Source organism: Nicotiana tabacum, chromosome 18 (assembly GCF_000715075.1).
Source record: "Nicotiana tabacum cultivar K326 chromosome 18, ASM71507v2, whole genome shotgun sequence".
NCBI lineage: Eukaryota > Viridiplantae > Streptophyta > Magnoliopsida > Solanales > Solanaceae > Nicotiana > Nicotiana tabacum.
This window is the reverse complement of record NC_134097.1, coordinates 19,299,827-19,324,180: the sequence shown is the minus strand read 5'-3', so window position 1 is coordinate 19,324,180 and position 24,354 is coordinate 19,299,827.

Genomic DNA, 24,354 nt, shown 5'->3' with positions numbered 1-24,354 from the left:
AATTTAAAATGGTTAAATCACAACCTAGAAATGCATACATATTTTTTGTATTTTGTTTGATTAATGATTAAATGCAAAATGGACAGACCCACAAATGACTAACAACACATGTCACGGAAAACTCGAAAAATTGTACAGCGAAGTCATTTGTCACTATTTTTATTTTCTTTTGGAGCGATTGTCCGTGAAGCAAAAATCACGTGCTTACAGCAGGGGATGACCAGACAATCAAGAAACTACATATAAGGTAAGAGCTACCACGCTACCATGAAAGACTATACAACAAAAATCAGCCGACAAGGCATACCAAACTATACATGAGTCGACACTTGTCTATGAGCCTCTAAATGAACATAAGTGCTGCAACATAGCCGGAACAGGGTCCCGACATACCCATAATGTCTATAACAAAAATGCATACCAAGACCACGGCAAGTCCGAAGAAGGGATCTCGCCAATCACTGCTGAACTGGACAATCTACTGTGGTGGGGGAGCTGCACCTGCCTGTCTTTTAGGGCCTGTAGCACGACATGCAGCGTCCACAAACAAAAGGACGTTAGTACGAATAAAATACTGAGTATGTAAGGCAGGGAACCATAAATACGAACAGTAATGTAAGCAGGGATAGAGAATATACAACCTAGAACATCTGAGTACCTCTGAGGGCTACTGACATGAAATGCATGATACATATGTATGTATACATAAACTTTTAAAACATACACCTATGTGGGCATCATCATCATCATATCGTACCCAGCCATAATAGGCTCGATAAAAATGCACCCGGCCATCATAAGGCTCGGTAGAATCGTACCCAGCCACGTGGAACTCGGTAAAACCCAACTGATCAGTGGTTGCACAATAGGTGTCGTACCCGGCCGACTATAGCGTGGCTCGGTAGAGTAAAATAGATACATATATATAATGCATGCTCGACTCATGGAATCACATTCTAAACCTTTCGGAGTGACGTAAGGTCGGTATCCTCTGTACACGTTATCAGGACCAACTCTTCATTACGAACTTTATAAGAATCAGGAAGTACCAACAACATTAATAACATAAGAATAAGAGAAGCAACATTAACATTAATCATTCCATAAGAGGGAAAGCAATGTAAGTACTGCTAGCTTCTAAGAGTAGAGTATTCTTGGAAGCTCGTTCATTACATTATGTACAATCGGAGTCGTGCAAAAGAAAAAAAAGGATAGCCTCACATACCTTATATATACTTCCCCAATCACAAGCTATGCAATTGTCACAACTCCTTAGTCTACAATAGGAGAAACGATACTATCGTTATCATTTAAGAGTCATAACTATTATGTATCGACCACAACCTATTTTACGTTGAAACGGACAACACCTCCCCTATATATATGACTTCACACCATTCAAAACAATCACCAAACAGCCAAAACAACATCAATAATAAACATATTGAGCCTCCCAAAATAGTCCACGCATAAACTAATTACATCATACATATGACAGCCACCGTAGTCGTGTCAAACGACCCGAAAATGTTACGAATAACTATCAGCCCACAACCCTACATATATATGGTGTTTCTCCACACCCTTCCACCTCCAAAACTCCACAAAACAGTAGTAAAACACGCAACCTAATAGCAATACGAAACAGTCTGCTACAAGTGAATAACTTGAACTCACGGCTTCCGATCACCATCCCGTGAGTTCTTACATGTATAGAACGAATTACCATGAATTTATAGTAGAGAAAAATGTATGAAAGATGGCAGTAACTTACCTTACTTGTTGGATAACTCAGCCTTTCCCTTGGTTCTTCAAACTCTAGGTTTTACCTTCAAATAGAACTTGAAAGAGAGGGAAAATCGATTAGGGTTTGCGTGGGATTTTTGGGAAGGAGTTGCAGAGGTTAACTTTGGTTTTGAGGGTCTGAAATATGGATTAAATAACTGAGTTAATAACCCCTTAAAAGTCCTCTCTTGGCCGACTTAGGTCTTTTAATTTTGTCCTATCATTATGGCAAGTAGGTGATGCACCTACTTGTCATCTACCAATCTGCGCAGGCTTGCAAAAATATGAATATCTCTATACTCCGAGATCGTATTGACAAACGGTTTAATGTGTTGGAAACTAGACTCATAGATATTTAATTTTGCGGGTAGATCACCCCGTAATTCCTTGTAAATTAGGAGAAAAGCCTAGAAACATTTAACCTAATGTTTAAGTAAAATTATGAACCTAAGTTGCGACAACGTTTGTCGACTTTTGTTTCATAACTCGTTTGACTTCAAGACTTATGATACAGATATTATATGATTCAAATACCTTAATACATGACCTCTTGGTTGTATTAAGAAATTCTAAGTTTACCTGAAAATACGAGTTACAACATCATTGGTTCGTTTAACTTCTAATACTTGTTAATCACCCTTATACACCCTTGTATCACTTAAGACCAATATGATTAACTTCTTATCATCTCAAAGGTAATTCCTTCTTGGATTTATGTTAACTAATATATGGAATGAACTAACGCGTGTGGATATGGGTTGTAACACGGGTCATGGGTTATTCTGGATTGAATTTTCATTAAATAATTTAATTAATTAATTGGAAAAAAGATTGTCCAATAAGATTAATCAATCAATATTTGACCAAATCCAAATCTGAATCCGAATCCGAAGCCGTCGATCTTTGACCAAATCTGAAGCCAAAGCCAAAGCCGAGCTGAGCGAACGACGACGACGACGGCGCGAGGCTTGCCTTCTTCTTAACTTTTTAAGAGCTAAAAGATGAGCTTCTCTATATATACACAAAGATTTTCTTTCATTCTACCAATGAGGGACAAAGTGCATTAGTAAAGTGAACTAACTCAAAATTTCACTTCCCTCCATTTCTTTTTTCACCATTTTTCATTCACACCTCTTTTATTATTAATAACAAAACCCAACATACAATAAACATTTGTGATCCGGCCCTTCTCCGAACCCCGCGCATAGCGGGAGCTTAGTGCACCAGACTGCCCCTTATATAAGTTGTAGCTGAAGTTAATTTATCTTTTACAAATTTACTCACTTTGAAACACACTTAAGACACGTGGGGAGATGCAAATATTCACGTTTAAAGTGTAGCCTACTTTGCTAATCCAAACACTTCAAACATTTTCGCATGAAGTTCAAGCATATATATGGCTGCACTTAGACGTTTTCGCATGAAGTGCTGTGAGCACGTAATTTTTGCCTTACGAAAAACTACTCCAAAATAAATCAAAAAATAAAATAAATTTCTTTTACTGTGTAATTTTTGAATTTGGCGTGGTGTTAAATGTTTGTGTTATGTCCGTAAATGTTTATTTTTGTCAAAATAAATCAAAAAATAAAGTAAAATACATATTGCATGCATATAGGATTTAATTGTGCATTTAAGAGATAATTTAAATAAAATCGCAAAAAAATACGCATTGGTTCTATTTTAAATGTTTCACTGTGTGATTGATGTTTTTGTCTATGTGTTAAATAATGGTTATAGAGTAATTAATATATGTTTGTGAAGTTAAAATGGTTTTATAATTTTTTTTTAATTAGAAAATGAATTAATTGAAAAATAAAATAAAAAAAAACATATTAGTAAAAGATTGGACCTGGATTAAAATCCAGGCCCAAATCAATTAATTCCCTTCACAAGCCCAATCCCAACAGCCCCTGTCCGGTCCAATTCAAAGCCAGAACCAAACGACGTCGTTTGGTCATCTCTCATCAAGGGCCGTTGGATTAAATCCAACCAACGGCCAAGATCTCATCACCCGAACCCAAGACCCTTACCCGATCCATTGACCCGGTTCAACCCGTCCCCCAACTTAAACCAAACGACATCGTTTGGTTAAGTGAATAGATCCTAGCCCTCCATTCTAATTGATCCAACGGACGATACTAATCCACCCTACCCCTATATAAATCCCAAACCTTACCCAGCCCCTAACTGAACACCCCCCCCTCTCCACTCATGTTCATCATCGTTCCAAACAGACCCCTAACCCTAGCCGCCCCTATTCCCCTTCGCCTGAAACCCGGCGGCATCAACGCCGCCGGTCACCAACTTAACACCCTAGGACCTCCTGAACCTCCCCTACACGAATCCAACCTTAGTTTCCTTCGAATCAGGCCACAACTCTTCGAATCTTAAATCGAAGGTTGGCTTGAAAACTTGATCTAAACCAATCAGCCCCAAATTAACACCATGGCTTCCCCTAGTCATCCTAAGTATGGATCTGTTGGTTGTTAGGTTCGAATCCGTTCGGAACTTCTCGAATCTTCTTTTGAAGATTCGGACCAAACAAAAATTTACCCAGATCTGTTTCAAACTCACACCAGTTACCCTCCTGGCCTCCCTCGTGCCTAGAATATCTTTGGTTCTTCTCGAATCTGACCAGAAATGGTTAAATCCCAAATCGAGTTTTTAAGAACCCTAAAAAATACCAAACTTCCGGATTCGGTTCAGATTATGATGAAGATTGAGGTTTAATCGACCTTAGTCGAAGTATTTTCAGTGGAAAATACTTCGACTAAGGTCAGTTTGATTTCAAACAAAAAAAAAACCGAAATCCAAGTTGAGTTCAAGTCAGAATTTAATTAAAGTTCAGAGGTATTTTTCTATTTATTTTTGTGTATTCTACGTGTATTGTTGTCCGTATTAATAGCTTGTTAATTTTTCATCAATTCTGTCATTTCTGTCTATTTGATCCGAATGTAAATTGTTTCTGTTGGTTGTGGTTATTTACAATATGTGTAATCGACTCGATTAAGTTCGTCGATTAGTTATATTACGAATTTTTTCATTTCTGAAAATGTTGACTAAAACAGTCTGCTTCTATTTTAGACTAGTTATTGACAAATGTTGTAAATAGTCAATTGATTAATGCTCGTCAATTAAATCATGATTGTCTGTGAATCAGTGAATTCAAATGTATGTTGTATATGTTATTGTCTGAACATTAAAAGTTTCAGGGCATTGTCAGTATTGACAATGATCCTGTGTGTGTTTGATTTTGGTTTAATGTTAAGTCCAGTCTGAATGATTTTGATAATTTCAGAAATATGCTGTTATGATGTTAGTTCTGAATTCAGTGTTGTAATGTCCAGTTTACAAAAGTCGGTCAAATACAATTGTGTTTAGAGGTTAATAGGATTGATTTAGCTGTAAATCAGAAAGATAACTGAGTCTGTACAGATTTTAGAATATGTTTTGCTGAAGGTTCTGATTTTTCAGTAATAACATTAAGATTTCAGGGGCATTTATGGGAATGAAACAGTAAAAACAGGGTGTTAGTACTAGTATATTATAATGTAATGTTAGTTGCTATTAGTTAATAATACTAATGGGGAACAAGGGATAATGGGCTGCTGAAAATCAGGGAAAAGGTTTTACATAATGGGATTTTCTGTTTTTAAAAAGAAGAAGGGGGTCCAAGAAGCACTTAAATTGCCTAGGACCAGCCCTGTATAAATACAGGAGCTGGACAGACAGTTGATAGAGAGAATTTTTGAGTGAGAAACATAGAATTTAGGAGAGTCTTTGAGGAATTTTCAGAAAAACTGGAAGAAAGTTTAAGAGTTCCCTTTGAAGAAATTTTAGGAAAATTGAGAGGGAGTTTCAGACAGAAGGAGAGTTTTAATCATTTTTCAGAGGGAGGGAAATCAGTTTTCAGAAGAAGGTTAGTTTGAGAGAATTTAGGAGAGGAAGAAGAAACAGAAAAGGAACAAAAAGAACAGTCATACACACACACAAATACACAGCAGCAGAAAACAGAAAAATCAAAAAAAAAATGGAAATTTGAAACTGAAAAGATATTGAAATCTGAAATATTGTTTCTTTTGTTGAATCTGTTCAACCTTACTTGGTTCCACTGTTCAGTTAAAATCCGAAGTGTTTCTTAAAAGTACTTTACTGTGCATCTGGGCTCTTCGAATCCTATTCTTGTTCAGATTTTACTGTGTTATCAGTATATTCTACTGAATTTGTTACTGCTGCAACTGCTGAAACTTACTTCTTCTACCTCCATTTTCAGGTATATGTCTTTTAAATTTTAAGTTGGAAAGAGATTCAACATGACTTGTCGATAAAGCTTGAACTGAAAGTCTATTTTTATTTGTCCAAGTTCATCAAGTTAAATTTCATTTTTGTTTCCTGTTAGTTAATTAGTAGTAAATTCAATTTGATAGCTATGGGCTATTTGTCTTACTTTAAAAGTTTGTATAAAGGTTTGTAATAATATTAGTTCATTATCTCATTAGTTTAATAAATTGTCAAGACAGGGAGTAAGGCATAAAAATGGACCATTGATTGCATCCCTTAATACTATTAACTAAATGCAAAGATAAAGAAGTTACATTAGTAGAATATCTTGTAATGAGTATGATTTTGTTTAGATTGGTATAAGTTATTATATGGTATGATGACAGGTATAATCATATGAGTAAAGTAAGTTGGTATAGCTCGTCATGATGACAGAACGTTATGAATGCTTACGCCAAATAGTCGGGTTGCATATAATGTAACTTTGTTAAATTAACTTGCATAATAATTCCCTTTCTACAAATTCAATGCTTATCTACTTTCATAAAACAAAGTGACCAAGTAATTAGGTCTATTAGATTAAAAGCAAGTGTATGAGAATGAAAAGAGATGTACAAGCATAGATTGCCACATTTTACATCATTGATAATTAAAAATAGAATTTGCATTAAGTAAACAATGAAAATTCTCGGAAAATATTTCCTTCCCTTTATGAATCATTTATTTTCAGTTTCATATGCCATTTATTCTTTGGCATGTATATATATATATATATGTCATATATTTTTGAAGGATAATTTATTCTTTGGCATGTATATATATATATATGTCATATATTTTTGAAGGATAGTATTAATCATATTTTTATTATGTCCTTTGAATTTGAACAGTTGGAATAAATTATTTATATTCGGAAAATATAATCAACGGTCAACATTTAATATTGTAAATTCTTTGAAACCTTAAATGGGAATTTATCATGAGTTTCATATAAAAATGTATGGATAATTTGTGGAAAAATCCTTAATATTTTTGCGCAATTAGGGATACGTTCGCGTACCTTGATTATATTTTAGAAGCAAAAATTCGGATTATGCGTACGCGCAATTTCGAACAAATATTTAGTAAAAGGATTTATCCAAAGACGTTAAATCAATTTCATAAAAACCCGAGATGTACGGTTCACTATTCAAGAAAAATAAATATTCTTGATTCAACACAATCTCGGAAAAATGATTGCTTAAAAGATTATCAAAAAATTATTGTGTACACGTACGCGTGACACAATTCCGCATTTTTTTTGTAACACGAATATACGTACGCGTAATTCGATTCGAAGAAGGGTCCTTAATCACGATAAGTATAAGCGGTAGTAAAATCAGATAACATCAATATATTTAATAAAATCAAGATGATTAAGCCAATAATAAAAACAGTTAAGCGACCGTGCTAGAACCACGGAATTCGGAAATGCCTAACACCTTCTTCCGGATTAACAAAATTCCTTACTCAGGATTTTTGGTTTGCAGAAAAATAAACAGAGTCATATTCTCCTCGATTCAGGGATTATAATTGGTGACTTGGGACGCCTCAAAATTCCCAGGTGGCGACTCTGAAACAAATAAACAAATCCTGTTTCGACTGTCTTTTAATTGGAGAAAACTCCCCACGCGCCCCGCGGGCGCGGGAAAAAGGAGGTGCGACAAGTGCAAGTAGCAATTTGTTCTTCAAATTTCAGCAATCCAACACGTGATCAATGTCCAAATGAGCAAAAATTTGAACACATAAGTTCCGAATATGATATAGAACAAACTCCAATCATCAATTTGTCAAAACAACAATAATCTAACGAATTTATTATGCAACAATAGTGATGTGCCGATTTAAATTTACTATTCGTATTGGAAATTCAAGACTCATTTCTTCAAAATATTATACTTCAATTGCTATACAATCAAAAAATATTTTATACAACAACTAAGAAGAAGGAGAAATAAGGAGGTGGAAGTGGTGGTTTGTCCGAAGTTACCTATACTTTGCGTACCTAAAAAAACATGGAATTTTTACCTCCTATAGAAAAGGTTAACACCCTATTTATTTTAAAAAAAATACCATTTTAAAAAAATTATATTCTATAGATACCTTTTAATGTTTATAGCAAAATATCTATTTTTGGTTACCTCCTACCCTTAGCCGCTATATACGCTATTTTAGATTTTTCTCACATAATTACCGTAGTTGATATAAACCTCTTACTCCACATTCTCTTTCTCTCTCTAATTTGATACACGTCATTCTCTTCTCCCATTCTGCGAATCTCCGCTCTTTCTTCTCACGCCATGCCAAAGGGTTGTCATTGTTGTTGCCACATATAACCAAACAAATACTGTATGAAGAAAAGAGCTTTCAAACAAATCCTCTCGCTAGTATATGTGATGACCCAAAAGGTCATCACTTGTTTTAGAAATGAATTCCGTGTTCTGAGGCCTTAAAACCTCCTTTTGTCTCACCTTTGCGTGCACAATCTGGGCGTGTATCCAGAAAGCCATTATGTGAAAATCTGTGAAAAATGATGAATTTTGCATTTAAAATGAATTTAGGATTACTTTGGTCAATATTTTGGGTAAACGGACTTGTACCCGTGATTTGACGGTCCCGGAGGGTCCGTAGGAAAATACGGGATTTGGGCGTATGCCCGGAATTGAATTCCGAGGTCCCAAACCCAAGAAATGAATTTTTAAAGAACATTGTTTTCTGGAATATATATGAGTGTTTTGAAATGAAATACGTTTGAAATTAATGGTATCGGGCCCGTATTATGGTTCCGGAGCCCGGTGCAGGTCTTATATATGATTTAAGTTGAGCCTGTAAAATTTGATAAGAAATGGACTTGAAATGACGTGATTCGGAACCTTAGTTGTAAAATTTGAAACTTTGAAAAGTTCATGAGATTTCCTTTGATTTTGATGGTAAATTCATAGTTATTGATGTTATTTTGAGGATTTGATTGCACGAGCAAGTCCATATGATGTTTTTATGTTGGTGTGCATGTTTGGTTTGGAGCCCCGAGGGCTCGGGTGAGTTTTGGATAGGCCACGGAGTGAAATTTGTACTTAGGAATTTTTTATATGTTGCAGGTCTATGCGAAGCCTGGCTCGCAAATGCGAGATCGCAAATGCGAATAAAGCATTACAAATGCGAAAGAAGGCCTGGGCAGGCATGATCACAAATGCGATCATTTGGTAGCAAATGCGAAAGACCCAAGTCGCAAATACGACGACTGCCTCGCAAATGCGAACCCCTCAGAGATATGGGGTGGTCGCAAATGCGAAGATGACAGTCTTCTGAAGGGTTCACAATTGCGAACCCTGGTCGCAATTGCGACATGTGCGACCTGCAAATTCATAAGTTAGCCTAAAATCTTTTATTTTTCAAACTCTTTCTAAACATAAACTCTCTTGCGCGATTTTCCAAAGAAAGGTTCTTCTCTAAATCGATGTAAGTCATTTTTAACTCGTTTTCTTCAATATTTAACATCTTTTCACATGATTTCAACTCAAAATCAAGGGTTTTCATGGGGGAAATTGGGTGTTTTGGGTAGAACCTAGGTTTTTAAAATTTTGAGGATTTGGACCTCGATTTGGGTTCTGATTTCAAAACAAATTATACATTTGATTCGTGGGTGAATGGGTAATCGGGTTTTGGTTCGAACCTTGAGTTTTGACCATGTGGGCCCGGGGTCGATTTTTGACTTTTTGGGGAAAACATTGAAAAATTATTTTCATGCATTAGAATTGATTTAATTTAGCATTTATTGATATAATTAAGTAACTTGTGGCTAGATACAAGCGAATTGGTGGTGAAAACGAAAGGTAAAGTGGTAGTTGAGGCTTGAATTGTGTTCGTGGCATCGAGGTAAGTGTTTGGTCTAACCTTAGCTATAGGGATTAGGAGTTGTGTCTTAATTGATACTATATATTAATTGTGGAGTACGACGTATAGGCATGGTGACGAGTATCTATACGTCGGTGTCAAGCATGCCCGCGGGTCTAGTGTTGTAATTGTAGTGACTCCGTTGAGATTTATTCATACTTAAAATGTTGATTATCATTGTTGGTTCCCTTGCCAGGATGTTATTGTTATGACATTGTCTCCCTTGCCGGGATGTTATTGTTTACGATATTGTTTTCCTTGCCGGGATGTTGTTGTTATACTCTTGTTCCCTTGCCGAGATTCTTTTGTGATTATTGTTGATTTGTAAATAGGATCGAGTGGCACGCCGCCACGGAAATATATGAAATGAGAGCGGGTTGCACTCCTGCAACGAGATATATAAAATGGGATCAGGTTGAACGCCTGCAACGAGATATATGAAATGGGATCGGGTTGCATGGCTGCAACGAGATATATGGAATGGGATCGGGTTGCACGCTTGCAACAAGATGTGAAATGAAAGTGAATTCTGCATTTGTTTTCCTTATCCTTGTTAGTAATTGGATTTTGGTTTCTTTATATTCCTCTTGATATTTTGTTGTTATTTGTTACTCCCCGAAACATGTTTTTCCCCTCCCATCTTTAACTATAATTATATGCTTTTATTTTTTTGTTGTATATGATTTAACTGCACATGTTTATTTGGTAGTCTGGTCCTAGCCTCATCATTACTTCGTCGAGGTTAGTCTAGGCACTTATAGCACATGGGGTCGGTTGTGCTGATACTACACTCTGCACTGTGTGCAGATACTAGTACCAGAGCGTTTGGACCGTAGTGAGGTTGCTGCCTTCAGTCCAACAGGCGACCCGAGGTAGTCCTGCAGGCGTCCGCGGGCCTTGGCGTATCCTTCTATCATTCCTTTTCTATTTTTACTTATTCAGAGACAAATTCATGTATTTTTATTCAGATCTTATTTGTAGTATTCTTAGACAATCTGTGAAATTGTGACACCAAATTTTGGGTAGAGTTGTATTTAGATTTTCGCAGTTTGTATTAAGTTAAATTATCAGATTTTGTCTTCCGCTTAATTATTACCGCTATTTGTATGATATCTACTCATCAATAATAATGGTTTAAAACTGGAAAAGTTTAAGTAATTAGAATAATTTGGCTTGCCTAGCTTTCACCAGTAAGCGCCATCACGACTCCCTAGGGTTGGAAATCCGGGTCGTGAAAAGTTGGTATTAGAGCTCTACGTTACTTAGTTCTCACAATTCATGGATAAGCTTAGTAGAGTCTGAGGGATCGGTAAGGAGATGTCTGTATATATCCCCAGTGGATACAAAGTTAGGAAAAACTTCACATCTATTATTTTCTGGCGTGCGGTTTGGTTTCTCAATGCTAATTGAATTTTTACTCTGTTCTTCGCAGATGGCGAGAACATGCACTTTCTCATCCACTGATCAGTAGCCCGATCCCCCAGCAGCAGCTCCCACGAGGGGCAGAGGGCAAGACTGAGGCCGTGCTAGAGGCTGAGGTAGGGGCAGAGCTCAGCCCAGAGCAGCAGCACCAGCGGCGGAGCCTCAGTTTGAGTTTGATGATGAGGTTCCGGCCCAGGCAGTTCCGGTGGGCCTAGCTCAGGTCCCAGAGGGGTTTATTGCTACCCCAGTACTCCAGGATGCTCTGGTCTGTCTAGTGGGCCTTATGGATAGTGTCACCCGGGCAGGCTTGCTTCCTGTAGCACCAGCCATCTCTCAGGCTGGAGGAGGAGCTCAGACTCCTGTTACCCGCACTCCGGGGCAGATGGCTTCCCAGTTTCAGACTCCAGCAGCTCAGCCAGTTGGAGCAGTTCAACCGCATGTGGTAGCTTAGACCGGTGATGGTGCAGCTATGTCTGCTGATGCCTTGTGGAGATTGGACAGGTTCACCAAGCTCTTCACTACCACTTTCAACGGTGCATCTTTTGAGGATCCCCAAGATTATTTAGACAGTTGTCATGAGGTTCTCAGGAACATGGGGATAGTGGAGACCAATGAGGTTGACTTTGCTACTTTTTGCTTGTTTGGATCCGCTAAGACTTGATGGAGAGATTATTGCTTGGCTAGACCAGTTGGGTCACCAGCTTTGACTTGGGATCAGTTCTCTCAGTTATTTCTGGAGAAGTTTCTTCCTATCACTTAGATGGAAAATTATAGGAGGTAGTTTGAGTGTCTCCAGTAGGGTTCTATGACTGTTACTCAGTACAAGACTAGATTTATTGACTTGGCCTGTCATGCTCTTCTTATACTTCCCACTGAGAGAGAGAGAGAGAGGAGGAGGAGGTTCATTGAGGGACTCATTCATCCTATTCGATTGTAGATGGCTAAAGAGACAGGAAGTGAGATTTCTTTTCAGGAGGCGGCTAATATGGCCAGGAGAGTTGAGATGGTTCTATCGCAGGGGAGTGGTCAGGGGTCTGACAAGAGGCCTTGTCATTCGGTCAGGTTCAATGGTGCCTCATCTGGAGGCAAGGATTCTTTTGGTAGGGGCCATCCTCCCAGGCCGTTTCAGTCAGCACTTCAGGCTTCTCATGATGCCCCAGGTGGCCATGGTTCTCACATACAGTATTCTGATTATCATTCCTATAGTGCATCGCCAGCTCCTATCAGTGCACCTATGTTTCAAAGTTTTCATGGTCGTCAGCCCCAGCAGCCAAGGGCTTGTTTTACTTATGGCGACATGAGGCATATTGCTAGATTTTACCCTCGAGCACTGAGCAATTCTCAGCACCAGGGTTCTCATGCTACGGTTCAAGCACCGAGTGTTCCACCGCCCGCCCAACCAGCTATAGGTGAAGGTAGAGGTACTAGAGGTGGAGGTAGAGGTATTAGAGGTAGAGCTCAGACCACTAGAGGTGGAGGCCAGCCAACAGGAGGTCATCCCAGAGAGGTAAATCAGAGTGGTGAGGCCCAGCCCCGATGTTATGCTCTTCCAGCCAAGCCTGATGTTGAGGTTTCCGATGTAGTTATCACAGGTACTGTTCTGGTTTGTAGTAGAGATGCTTTAGTTCTATTTGATCCAGGGTCTACATACTCCTATGTGTCATCTTATTTTGCACTATATCTGGTCATGCCTAGTGATATCTTGAGTGCTTCTGTATATGTGTCTACACCGGTGGGTGATTCTATTGTGGTAGATCGTGTCCATAGTTCTTGTATAGTGGTGATTGGGGCCCTTGAGACCCGAGTAGACTTATTACTTTTGGGCATAGTTGATTTTGATGTCATATTGGGGATGGACTGGTTATCACCTTACCACACTATCTTGGATTGTCATGCCAAGACTGTGACCTTAGACTTGCTGGGGTTGCCTCATTTAGAGTGGAGAGGGACTCCTAGTCATTCTACCCATAGTGTTATCTCATATATGAAGGCTCGGCGTATGATTGAGAAGGGGTGTTTGTCCTATTTGGCATATGTTCGTGATTCTAGTGCTGAGGTTCCTTCTATTGATTCTGTGCATGTTGTTCGTGAGTTTTCTAAGGAATTTCCTTCAGACCTGCTAGGGATGCCACCCGACAGGGATATTGACTTCTGCATTGATTTGGCTCCAGGCACTCAACCTATTTCTATCCTGCCGCCCCGCCTGAGTTGAAAGAATTGAAGGAACAGTTGCAAAACTTGCTTGATAAAGGCTTCATTAGACTTAGTGTCTCGCCTTGGGGTGCGCCGGTGTTGTTTGTTAAGAAGAAGGACAGATCGATGAGAATGTATATAGATTACCGGCAGTTAAACAAGGTTACAATCAAGAATAAGTATCCATTGCTAAGGATTGATGATTTGTTTGATCAGCTTCAGGGTGCCAAGTTATTTTTGAAGATTAACTTGAGATATGGCTACCATCAGTTGAGTATTAGGGCATCCGATGTCCCTAAGACAACTTTCCGCACTCGGTACGGGCATTATGAGTTTTTGGTGATGTTATTTGGGTTGACAAATGCCCCAACAACTTTTATGGATTTGATGAACCGAGTGTTCAGGCCTTACTTGGATTCGTTTGTGATAGTCGTCATTGATGATATTTTGATATATTCCCACAGCCGGGAGGAGCATGAGCAGCATCCGAGAGTGGTTCTTCAAACTTTGAGAGATAGTCAATTGTATGCTAAGTTTTTGAAGTGTAAGTTCTGGTTAAGTTCATTTGCATTCTTGGGTCATATGGTATCAGCAGAGGGTATTCAGGTAGATCCGAAGAAGATAGAGGTAGTCAAGAGCTGGCCTAGACAAACATCAGCTACAGGGATCCGGGGTTTCTTGGGTTTGGCAGGCTATTATCGTCGGTTTGTAGAGGGGTTTTTGTGTATTACAGCCCCAATGACCAGGTTGACCCAGAAGGGTTCCCAGTTCAGGTGGTCGGACGAGTGTGAGGCGAGCTTTCAGAAGCTCAAGACAGCTTTGACTACGGTGCCAGTGTTGGTTTTGCCCATAGGTAGGCCTTATACAGTTTATTGTGATGCATCTCGTATTGGACTTGGTGCGGTGTTGATGCAGGATGGCAAGGTCATTGCTTATGCTTCGCGTCAGTTGAAGATTCATGAGAAGAATTATCCAGTTCATAATTTGGAGTTAGCAGTCATTGTTCATACGTTGAAGATTTGGAGGCACTACTTGTATGGCGTGTCATGTGAGGTGTTCATAGATCACAAGAGTCTTCAGTATTTGTTCAAGCAAAAGGATCTAAATTTGAGACAGGGAAGGTGGTTGGAGCTATTGAAAGACTATGATATCACCATCTTATATCATCTGGGAAAGGCCAATATGGTGTCCGATGCTTTGAGTAGAAAGTCAGCAAGTATGGGCAGTTTAGCGTATATTCCGGTCTGTGAGGGACCGTTTGCTTTGGATGTTTAGGCTTTGGCCAATCATTTTGTGAGGTTGGATGTTTCTAAGCCCAGCCATGTGTTAGCTTGCGCAGTCACTCGTTCTTCTTTATTGGAGCGTATCAAAGCTCGGCAGTATGATGATCCTCATTTGTGTGTCCTTAGGGACACGGTGCAGCACGGTGGTGCCAAGCAGGTTACATTAGGAGATGACGGAGTTTTGAGACTGCATGGTAGCGTTTGCGTGCCTAATGTGGATGGGCTCCGAGAGTTTATTCTAGAGGAGGCCCATAGTTCCCGGTACTCTCCGGGTGCCATTAAGATGTATCAGGATTTGCAGCAGCATTATTAGTGGAGGAGGATGAAGAAGGACATTGTTGCATATGTGGCTCGGTGTTTGAATTGTCAGGAGGTCAAGTACGAGCATCAGAGTGGTGGTTTTTTCTAGAAGATTGAGATTCATGAGTGGAAGTGGGAGCGTATCACTATGGACTTCGTTGTTGGACTCCCATGGACTCAGAGGAAGTTCGATGCAGTTTGGGTTATTGTTGATAGGCTGACACATTTCATTCATGTGGCAGTCTCCTATTCTTACGAGAAGTTAGCTAAGATCTATATCTGGGAGATTGTTCGTCTTCATGGTATGCCCGCATCTATCATTTCTAACCGAGGTACACAGTTTACCTCACATTTCTGGAGAGCAGTTCAGCGGGAGTTGGGCACACAGATTGAGTTGAACACAACATTTCATCCTCAGACAGACGGGCAGTCCGAGCGTACTATTCAGATTTTGGAGGATATGCTCTGAGCTTGTGTCATTGACTTTGGAGGCTCGTGGGATCAGTTCTTTCCTTTAGCGGAGTTTTCCTACAATAACAGCTATCAGTCGAGTATCCAGATGGCTCCTTATGAGGCTTTATATGGTAGGCAGTGTCAGTCGCCGGTTAGATGGTTTGAGCCGGGAGAGGCTCAGTTGTTGTGTACGGATCTAGTACAGGATGCCTTGGACAAGGTTAGGATTATTCAGGATAGTCTTCGTATAGCTCAGTCCCGGCAAAAGAGTTATGCCGATCGTAAGGCTCATGATTTGGCATTCATGGTCAGTGAACGGGTGTTGCTTCGGGTGTCGCCTATGAAGGACGTGATGAGATTTGGGAAGAGGGGAAAGCTTAGCCCTAAGTTCATTGGCCCGTTTGAGATTCTTGATCGAGTGGGAGAGGTGGCTTACAGACTTGCATTGCCGCCAAGTTTATCAGCCGTGCATCTAGTGTTTCATGTGTCCATGCTTCGGAAGTATCACGTCGATCCATCCCACATGTTAGATTTCAGCACTGTCCAGTTGGACAAGGACTTGTCCTATGAGGAGGAGCCGGTAGCTATTCTAGACCGGCTCGTTAGTTGAGATCAAAGAGTTTCCCTTCTGTTCGTGTTCAGCGGAGAGGTCAGCCTGTTGAGGCAGCAACCTGGGAGTCTGAGCCTGATATGCGGAGCCGTTATCCCCATCTTTTCTCCGACTTAGGTACTTCCTTCTTATGTCTGTTCGAGGGCGAACGGTTGTTTTAGAGGTGGAGAATGAGATGACCCAAAAGGTCATCATTTGTTTTAGAAATGAATTCTGTGTTCTGAGGCCTTAAAACCTCCTTTTTTTCTCACCTCGATTTGCATGCACAGTCCGGGCGTGTATCTGAAAAGCCATTATGTGAAAATCTGTAAAAAAAAATGATGAATTTTGCATTTAAAATAAATTTAGGTTGACTTTGGTCAACATTTTGGATAAACAGACCCGAACCCATGATTTGACGGTCCCGAAGGGTCCGTAGGAAAATATGGAACTTGGACGTATGCCCGGAATCGAATTCCGAGGTCCCAAGCCCGAGAAATGAATTTTTAAAGAAAAATATTTTCTGAAATATACATGAGTTTTTGGAAACAAAATATGTTTGAAATTGATGGTATCGGGCCCGTATTTTGGTTCTGGAGCCCGGTACTGGTCTTGTATATGATTTAAGTTGAGTATGTTAAATTTGGTAAGAAACGGACTTGAAATAACGTGATTCGGAACCTTAGTTGTAAAATTTGAAAGTTTGAAAAGTTCATGAGATTTCCTTTGATTTTGATGGTAAATTCATAGTTATTGATGTTATTTTGAGAATTTGATTGCACAAGTAAGTCTGTATGATGCTTTTAAGTTGGTATGCATTTTGGGTTTGGAGCCCCGAGGGCTCGGGTGAGTTTTGGATAGGCCACAGAGTGAAATTTGTACTTAGGAATTTCTAGTATGTTGCAGGTCTGCAGGCTTCGCATTTGCGAAGCCTAACTCGCAAATGCGAATAAAGCATCACAAATGCGAAAGAAGGCCTGGGCCGGCCTGATGGCAAATACGATCATTTGGTCGAAAATGCGGAAGACCCAAGTCTCAAATGCGACGTCTGCCTCACAAATGCGAACCCCTCAAAGATATAGGGTGGTCGCAAATGCGAAGATGACAGTCTTCTGAAGGGTTCGCAATTGCGAACCCTGGTCGCAATTGCGACATCTGCGACCTGCAAATTCATAACTTAGCCAAAAATATTTCATTTTTTAAACTCTTTCAAAACATAAACTCTCTTGGGCGATTTTCCAAAGAAAGGTTTTTCTCCAAATCGATTGTAAGTCATTTATAACTCGTTTTCTTCAATCTTTAACATCTTTTCACATGATTTCAACTCAAAATCAAGGGTTTTCATGGGGAAAATTGGGTGTTTTGGGTAGAACTTAGGTTTTTCAAATTTTGGGGATTTGGACCTCGATTTGGTGCCCGATTTCAAAACAAATTATACATTTGGGTTCGTGGGTGAATGGGTAGTCGGGTTTTGGTTCGAACCTTGGGTTTTGACCATGTGGGCCCGAGGTCGATTTTTGAATTTTTGGAAAAAATATTGAAAAACTTATTTTTATGCAATAGAATTGATTCATTTAACATTCATTGATATAATTAAGTAACTTGTGGCTAGATACAAGCGAATTGGTGGTAGAAACGAGAGGTAAGGCGGTAGTTGAGGCTTGAATTGTGTTCATGGCATCGAGGTAAGTGTTTGGTCTAACCTTAGCTTGAGTGATTAGGAGTTGTGTCTTAATTGCTATGTGTTAATTGTGGAGTACGACGTATAGGCGTGGTGACGAGTATCTATATGTCGGTGTCAAGCATGCTCGCGGGTTTAGTGTTGTAATTGTAGTGACTCCGTTGGGATTTATTCATACTTAAAATGTTAATTATCATTGTTGGTTCCCTTGCTGGGATGTTATTGTTATGACATTGTCTCCTTTGCCGGGATATTATTGTTTAAGATATTGTTTCCCTTGACGGGATGTTATTGTTATACTCTTGTTCCCTTGCCGGGATTCTTTTGTGATTGTTGTTGATTTGTAAATGGGATCGGGTGCCATGCCGCCACAGAAATATATGAAATGGGAGCGGGTTGCACGCCTGCAACGAGATATATGAAATGGGATCGGGTTGCACACCTGCAACAAGATATGAAATGAAAGTGAATTCTGCATTTGTTTTCCTTATCCTTGTTAGTAATTGGAATTTGGTTTCTTTATATTCCTCTTGATATTTTGTTGTTATCTGTTACTCCCCGAAGCATGTTTTCCCCCTCCCTTCTTTAATTGTAATTATCTGCTTTTATTTTTTTGCTGTGTATGATTTAACTGCTCAGGTTTATTTGGTAATTTGGTCCTAGCCTCGTCACTACTTCGCCGAGGTTAGGCTAGGCACTTACCAGCACATGGGATCGGTTGTGTTGATACTACACTCTGCACTGTGTGCTGATACTGGTACCGGAGCATTTAGACCACAATGAGGTTGCTGCCTTCAGTCCAACAGGAGACCCGAGGTAGTCCTGCGGGCATCCGCGGGCCTTGACGTCTCCTTCTATCATTTCTTTTATGTTTTTACTTATTCAGAGATAGGTTCGTGTATTTCTATTCAGACCTTATTTGTAGTATTCTTAGACATTCTGTAAAATTGTGACACCAAATTCTGGGTAGAATTGTATTTAGACTTCCGCAGTTTGTATTAAGTTAAATTATCAGATTTTGTCTTCCGCTTAATTATTATCGCTATTTGTATGATATCTACTCATAACTGATAATAGTTTAAAACTTGAAAAGGTTAAGTAATTAGAATAATTTGACTTGCCTGGCTTTACCAGTAGGCGCCATCACGACTCCCGAGGGTGGAAAATCCGGGTCGTGACAGTATAAAAGAGCTTTCATCAGAGATCTTTCAGAGTCAGTATTTCGATCTCACAACAGTGGCTATGGCTACTCAACGAAGGGCAAACCCTAGCTCTCTCCATCTAATTACTGTATTCTCTTTGCATGTCGTTGTCGTCTCTGCTGAGGTCTTCTTCGAGGAGAGTTTCAATGGTAAATTTCTTCATTCTCTCTATTTCGGGAAAATGCTGCAAAGCTGCAATTTGGTTGTTGTGTGGTCGTTTTGAATAAAGGTTAGATGTTGGAGAGGCCGGAATAGTATCATAGTAACGGGATCAATGACGTTTTGAGTCAGAATCGCAGCCCTCTCGACGAGACGACATTAGGGTTGTTCTTGAACAAAGACGGCGGAGTTTGGGGCTGAGTAACTTGAAGATTCTGTTACCTTTTTTTAAGTGTATTTTAATGTATCTCGCTGTATTTTCATGTATTTCAGTGTATCTCGTTGTATTTCATTGTATTCGTTGTCTCGCTATATTCCATGAATGTATTCACATGTTTTTTTTAATTAATTTTAATTGATATAATTTATGTATTTATATATATATATATATATATATATATATATATATATATATATATATATATATATGTATTCAAATGTATCAGCAATATGTATTCATATGTTTTTGCAATATAGATGACCTGCTATACTTCATGTATTTAGATGTATTATTATATATTTAACTATATTCAATGTAATTATATAATTTCTCTGAAGATTGCTATGTTTTTGGGGTGTTTTTCGGTTGAGAATCTTTTTTATAACTGGAAATACAAAATTTGTGTGTTATAATTGAGTTTGTTGAGTTATATTAGGAGTCTATTATGTTAACTGATTCACTTTCCGTTTAAAAACTGTGTAATCCCCTGTTTCACGCAGTGAATACAGTCGAATACAATAATTTATCCAGCTGTAATCCCATGTTTCACGCCATGAATACAGTCGAATACACTCGAATACAAAAATTTGTGTAGCTGTAATCCCCTGTTTCACGCCTAGAAATGCTACTGATTCATGAATACAGTAGCTTAAATACATCGAAGACACTCTAAAAAAATCTTAAAACATAGCTATAGAAAGTAATATAGTAAATGGTAGCTACAACTAGTTAATAACCACTAAAATACAGTGGTTTCTGAAAGTTTCTCAAAAAATATTGGGAGATCAAATAGGGTACTCCATGTAATTTTTTACCACATATCCTAATTAGCCCGAGTTCCAATATAAGTACTATCAAACAAAGGGGCGTAGGCACCTAATATCAAGCGATGTCAGGTGATACTGTTTTGTTAAACATTTTTGTAAATATATGTGTTCGGATTATAAGCAACATGAAAATAGCGGGTATAAATATAAGAAATGATATCACTTGTTCTTACAGTGATTTATTCATTTGTCACTTTTTTATAGACATTGCTTACTAAAATTTTTGTGTACACTGCTGCTAAATACCCTATAGGAAACCAAAAAAGAATCGCTTATTAACTAATTCTGACTTATGATTTTAATTTTTCTTAATTCATTTTTGAATGGTTTCTAGTGGACAAACTTAAAGCTTCTGTCTTTTGTTTCAACTTTATTACTTTTACTCCAATACTTCTTTTCAAAACAATAAAAGAAAGTTTATCTATAATTCCTTAGAACAAAATTAACTTCGAGATTTTAAACTTAAAGGACTAGAATACCTTTTATTTATTTTTTAGTTTTCAACTTTGAATGTGATTCTATCTAGACTAGAAGTTACCATCATTTTCTCAAGTTTTGACTAACTACGCATTCAAATTTTATCTTGAAGTCAACCAAAATTACCCAATAGTCCAATACTGCTCAAATCTATAGCTCATTATAATCAGATATGAAATATAGAACATATAAAACAACTAATAAGATATTAATTAAATATATATTTATTTGTTTACATTATCAGCTTTGGTTACATTTATTTATTGTAGCAGGTAATAATATGATTTATTTTAAGATTATAAATCTCATTTTAAAAAAATATTTGCAGATATTTTTTCAAATGATCTGATAGTGTGAAATTTAGAATATTAGTTAAACAATATATGTTTTATTTTTCTTTTATTTTGGTCCTTGGGTTGGGAGTAGTGTTGGTGGGTTGGAAAGAGGAGCTGGCAAGTGGCAACTCATTGTGAATGTGATAAAAATAATGTGCATTCCATTTTTACACAAAATTAATGAATGTAAAATATATATTTTTTGTATAAATATATCAATATTCATAATTAAATAATATGTATTTTGACTTTAGTTTTTAATTATTAAGATTAAATTATTTAGTTTAGTATAAACACACGGTTCAAATGAATACTTATCTTGTAAATACTTGGTTATTTAGTTTTTAGATAAAGACAATCCATTACTCTAATAATCTTTAATTATGACATAATGAATTCCACAGCTTCCAACTAGATACTTCTGTATCCAACAATTATACTGGTGGTTTTGCCAGTTAAGAAGATTAATTAATACAGTTTCATCATGTGCACCAGCTTTTTCTTTGTTTTCTACATCGTTTTTTTTTTCCTCCAAAACTTTAAAAGATAAAAAAAATTGAAGGTAGTAGTAAAATATAGAGGATCAAATAAAATACAAATGTTAACCTCCTTACGATAGTACTAGGATTTACTTTAATAAGCGTAAAAATCTTTTAAAAGCTCAACCATAATACTTTTGTTAGAAAAAATATGAATTGGAATTTAGTGATACCGTATAATTCTTCGAAGTTGTTGATATTTATTTTTTTAAAATAATACTTATAACGTGAACTTGTTAAGTTTGATGCAAGCGTACTCAACTTGTGCAACATGAAATACATTGCTTACTTCACATTTTTAATTTATGTGACTCTATTATTGGGTGAGGAATCAAATAATTTCTTTCCGAAGATTTTTCAATTTTTTCTCCATATTTTTAGCTATAAAAACAATGATTTATTGTCACGGTCCCAATTTCTCTAAGACTAGTTAATCCTAACACATGTTGATTTAATAGCAGAATTGAACTATTTAATCATTTATCATAAACCATTAAATAACATACATAGCCGCAAGCGGCCAATAGTTGTACATTTCCCAAAACCAGTAGTACGAAGTCATAAACACTACTAAAATACACTAGAATTTCTAAACACAGCACTGTTTTGAATTACAAATTAACAGTAGCATAATGAAGTAAGATGATGACTCTGAGGCCTGCGAACGTCAAACAGGTATACCTTGAAGTCTCCTACCACGCGACACAACTCTCAGCAACACAATCAGAATACCTGAATTTGCACAAAAATATGCAAAAGCATAGCATGAGTACACCACAACGGTACCCAGTAAGTATCAAGCTTAACCTCGATAGAGTAGTGACGAGGCAGGTCAAGACACCTACTAGACATAGAAACTTGTTCAAGATATACATAAGCTAACAATGGACATAACATCAATGACCAACGACGGAAAAATTATTGAATTACAACCAACAATGAAGTAAGAGAAACATAAATGGCAGCAAGTAGTAAACAAGTAATAAAGAAACAGCATAGTCAGAACACCGATGAGATGTAAATGAACTCAAATAAGGAAAAACGGATGACAACTCAAATAATCAAATCACTCCCAACGCATGGGCTTACAACAAGAAATACCCTGAGGCACCACACATCATAAACCACAAGTCATGGACCCTAATTTCTAAATCTTACACATATGGCACCTCGTGCCTACAATAACAATCACCTTAGCATGGCAAAACCCACGTGCTACCATGTACTTGTAACTGTGATAAATATTAATTTAGATGAACAAAAGATATATTTAAACATCATAAAACATAATAACAATCTTGAATAAAGTAATGTGTTGAATGAAATAATGAGTTTATTTTAGAAATCAAGTAAAGTAAAATAATATACAATTTGTACGAAATAGAGTATAAGATGAGTTTAGTTTAGAAATCAATAAAATTGAGTAAAATTATCATTTTTAAACAAAACAAAACATAAGTTAAAGTAACGAATTAAATATAAAATTTGCTAAGGAAAAACATGATAACAAATTTAAGTAAGGTAAACATTAACAGGATGATGAGTATAATTTGAGAACCCAATTATAGTAAAAGTGTGATAACCATTTAGAATAATAACGCACCGAGTGAGATAATGAATTTTATCTTAAGAGGCACATAGAATAAAGTATGATAATAATTCGTTTATTTAAACCATTATATTACCAACAACTCAATAGAATATGATATAGTAACTCCACAGAATTAAATAATAACAGGGAAAGAAAACAGGAAATGAAAGTAAAATAGTAGATTTATGAAAACGAACTCAAACCTCACTATCAGAAAGCCCAGAATAACCAACCTCGTAATTTCGTATGAAAAATGCTGAAAACTAACACAACAACAACAACAACAACAAGTACGACACACACAATCTATTGCAGCGCACAACCCGATCTCACCGTACACACACAATCCTCCCTTATTTTACAATAGCATCATTTATCAATATCAAGTATCACATATACAATCTGTTGCATCGCGCACCTGATCCCACCATATCATCATAATCATTATCATATCCCTTCCTTATTCCACCATATTATCATTTATCAATATCGAATATTACATATACAAGTTGTTGCTGCGTGCAACCCAATCCCACCATATCATCATTAATCAATATCATAATCCTCCCATTATTTCACCATATCACAACTGTTGCGGCGTGGAACCCGATCCACAAATAATTTCAATAAACATAAGCAATCCAATTGCTCAATTTACAAGAATTTCTACGATCAAAGGGTATGAGTACAACGCAATAAAGGAACCACGTCATAATCAAAGAAATACAACAAATACTACAAAAAAAAAAAAAAATAACAGGACAAATAAAGCACGTGGCAATTAAGGTGTGCAAGTAAAACAGTTAGGGCAAGTAGCAAATAAGCACGGAGTCATGGAAGGGACGAATAATTCAATATTTCCACAACAAATAGCCCATAGTTCAACCACAATGTGTACAAGAATTTCAGGCTCAGTAACCTCACCTCATCCAGTACAAGCTACTCGACCGACCTGTCATACAAATCCTACTTAGAGCCACATACCATGCAATCTGTGCACTAACGAACAATAACTCAGATATACCAATGATGGAAAGAGAATGGAAATGAAGGAACTGTCCCGCCAGCTCAACAAATACCACCA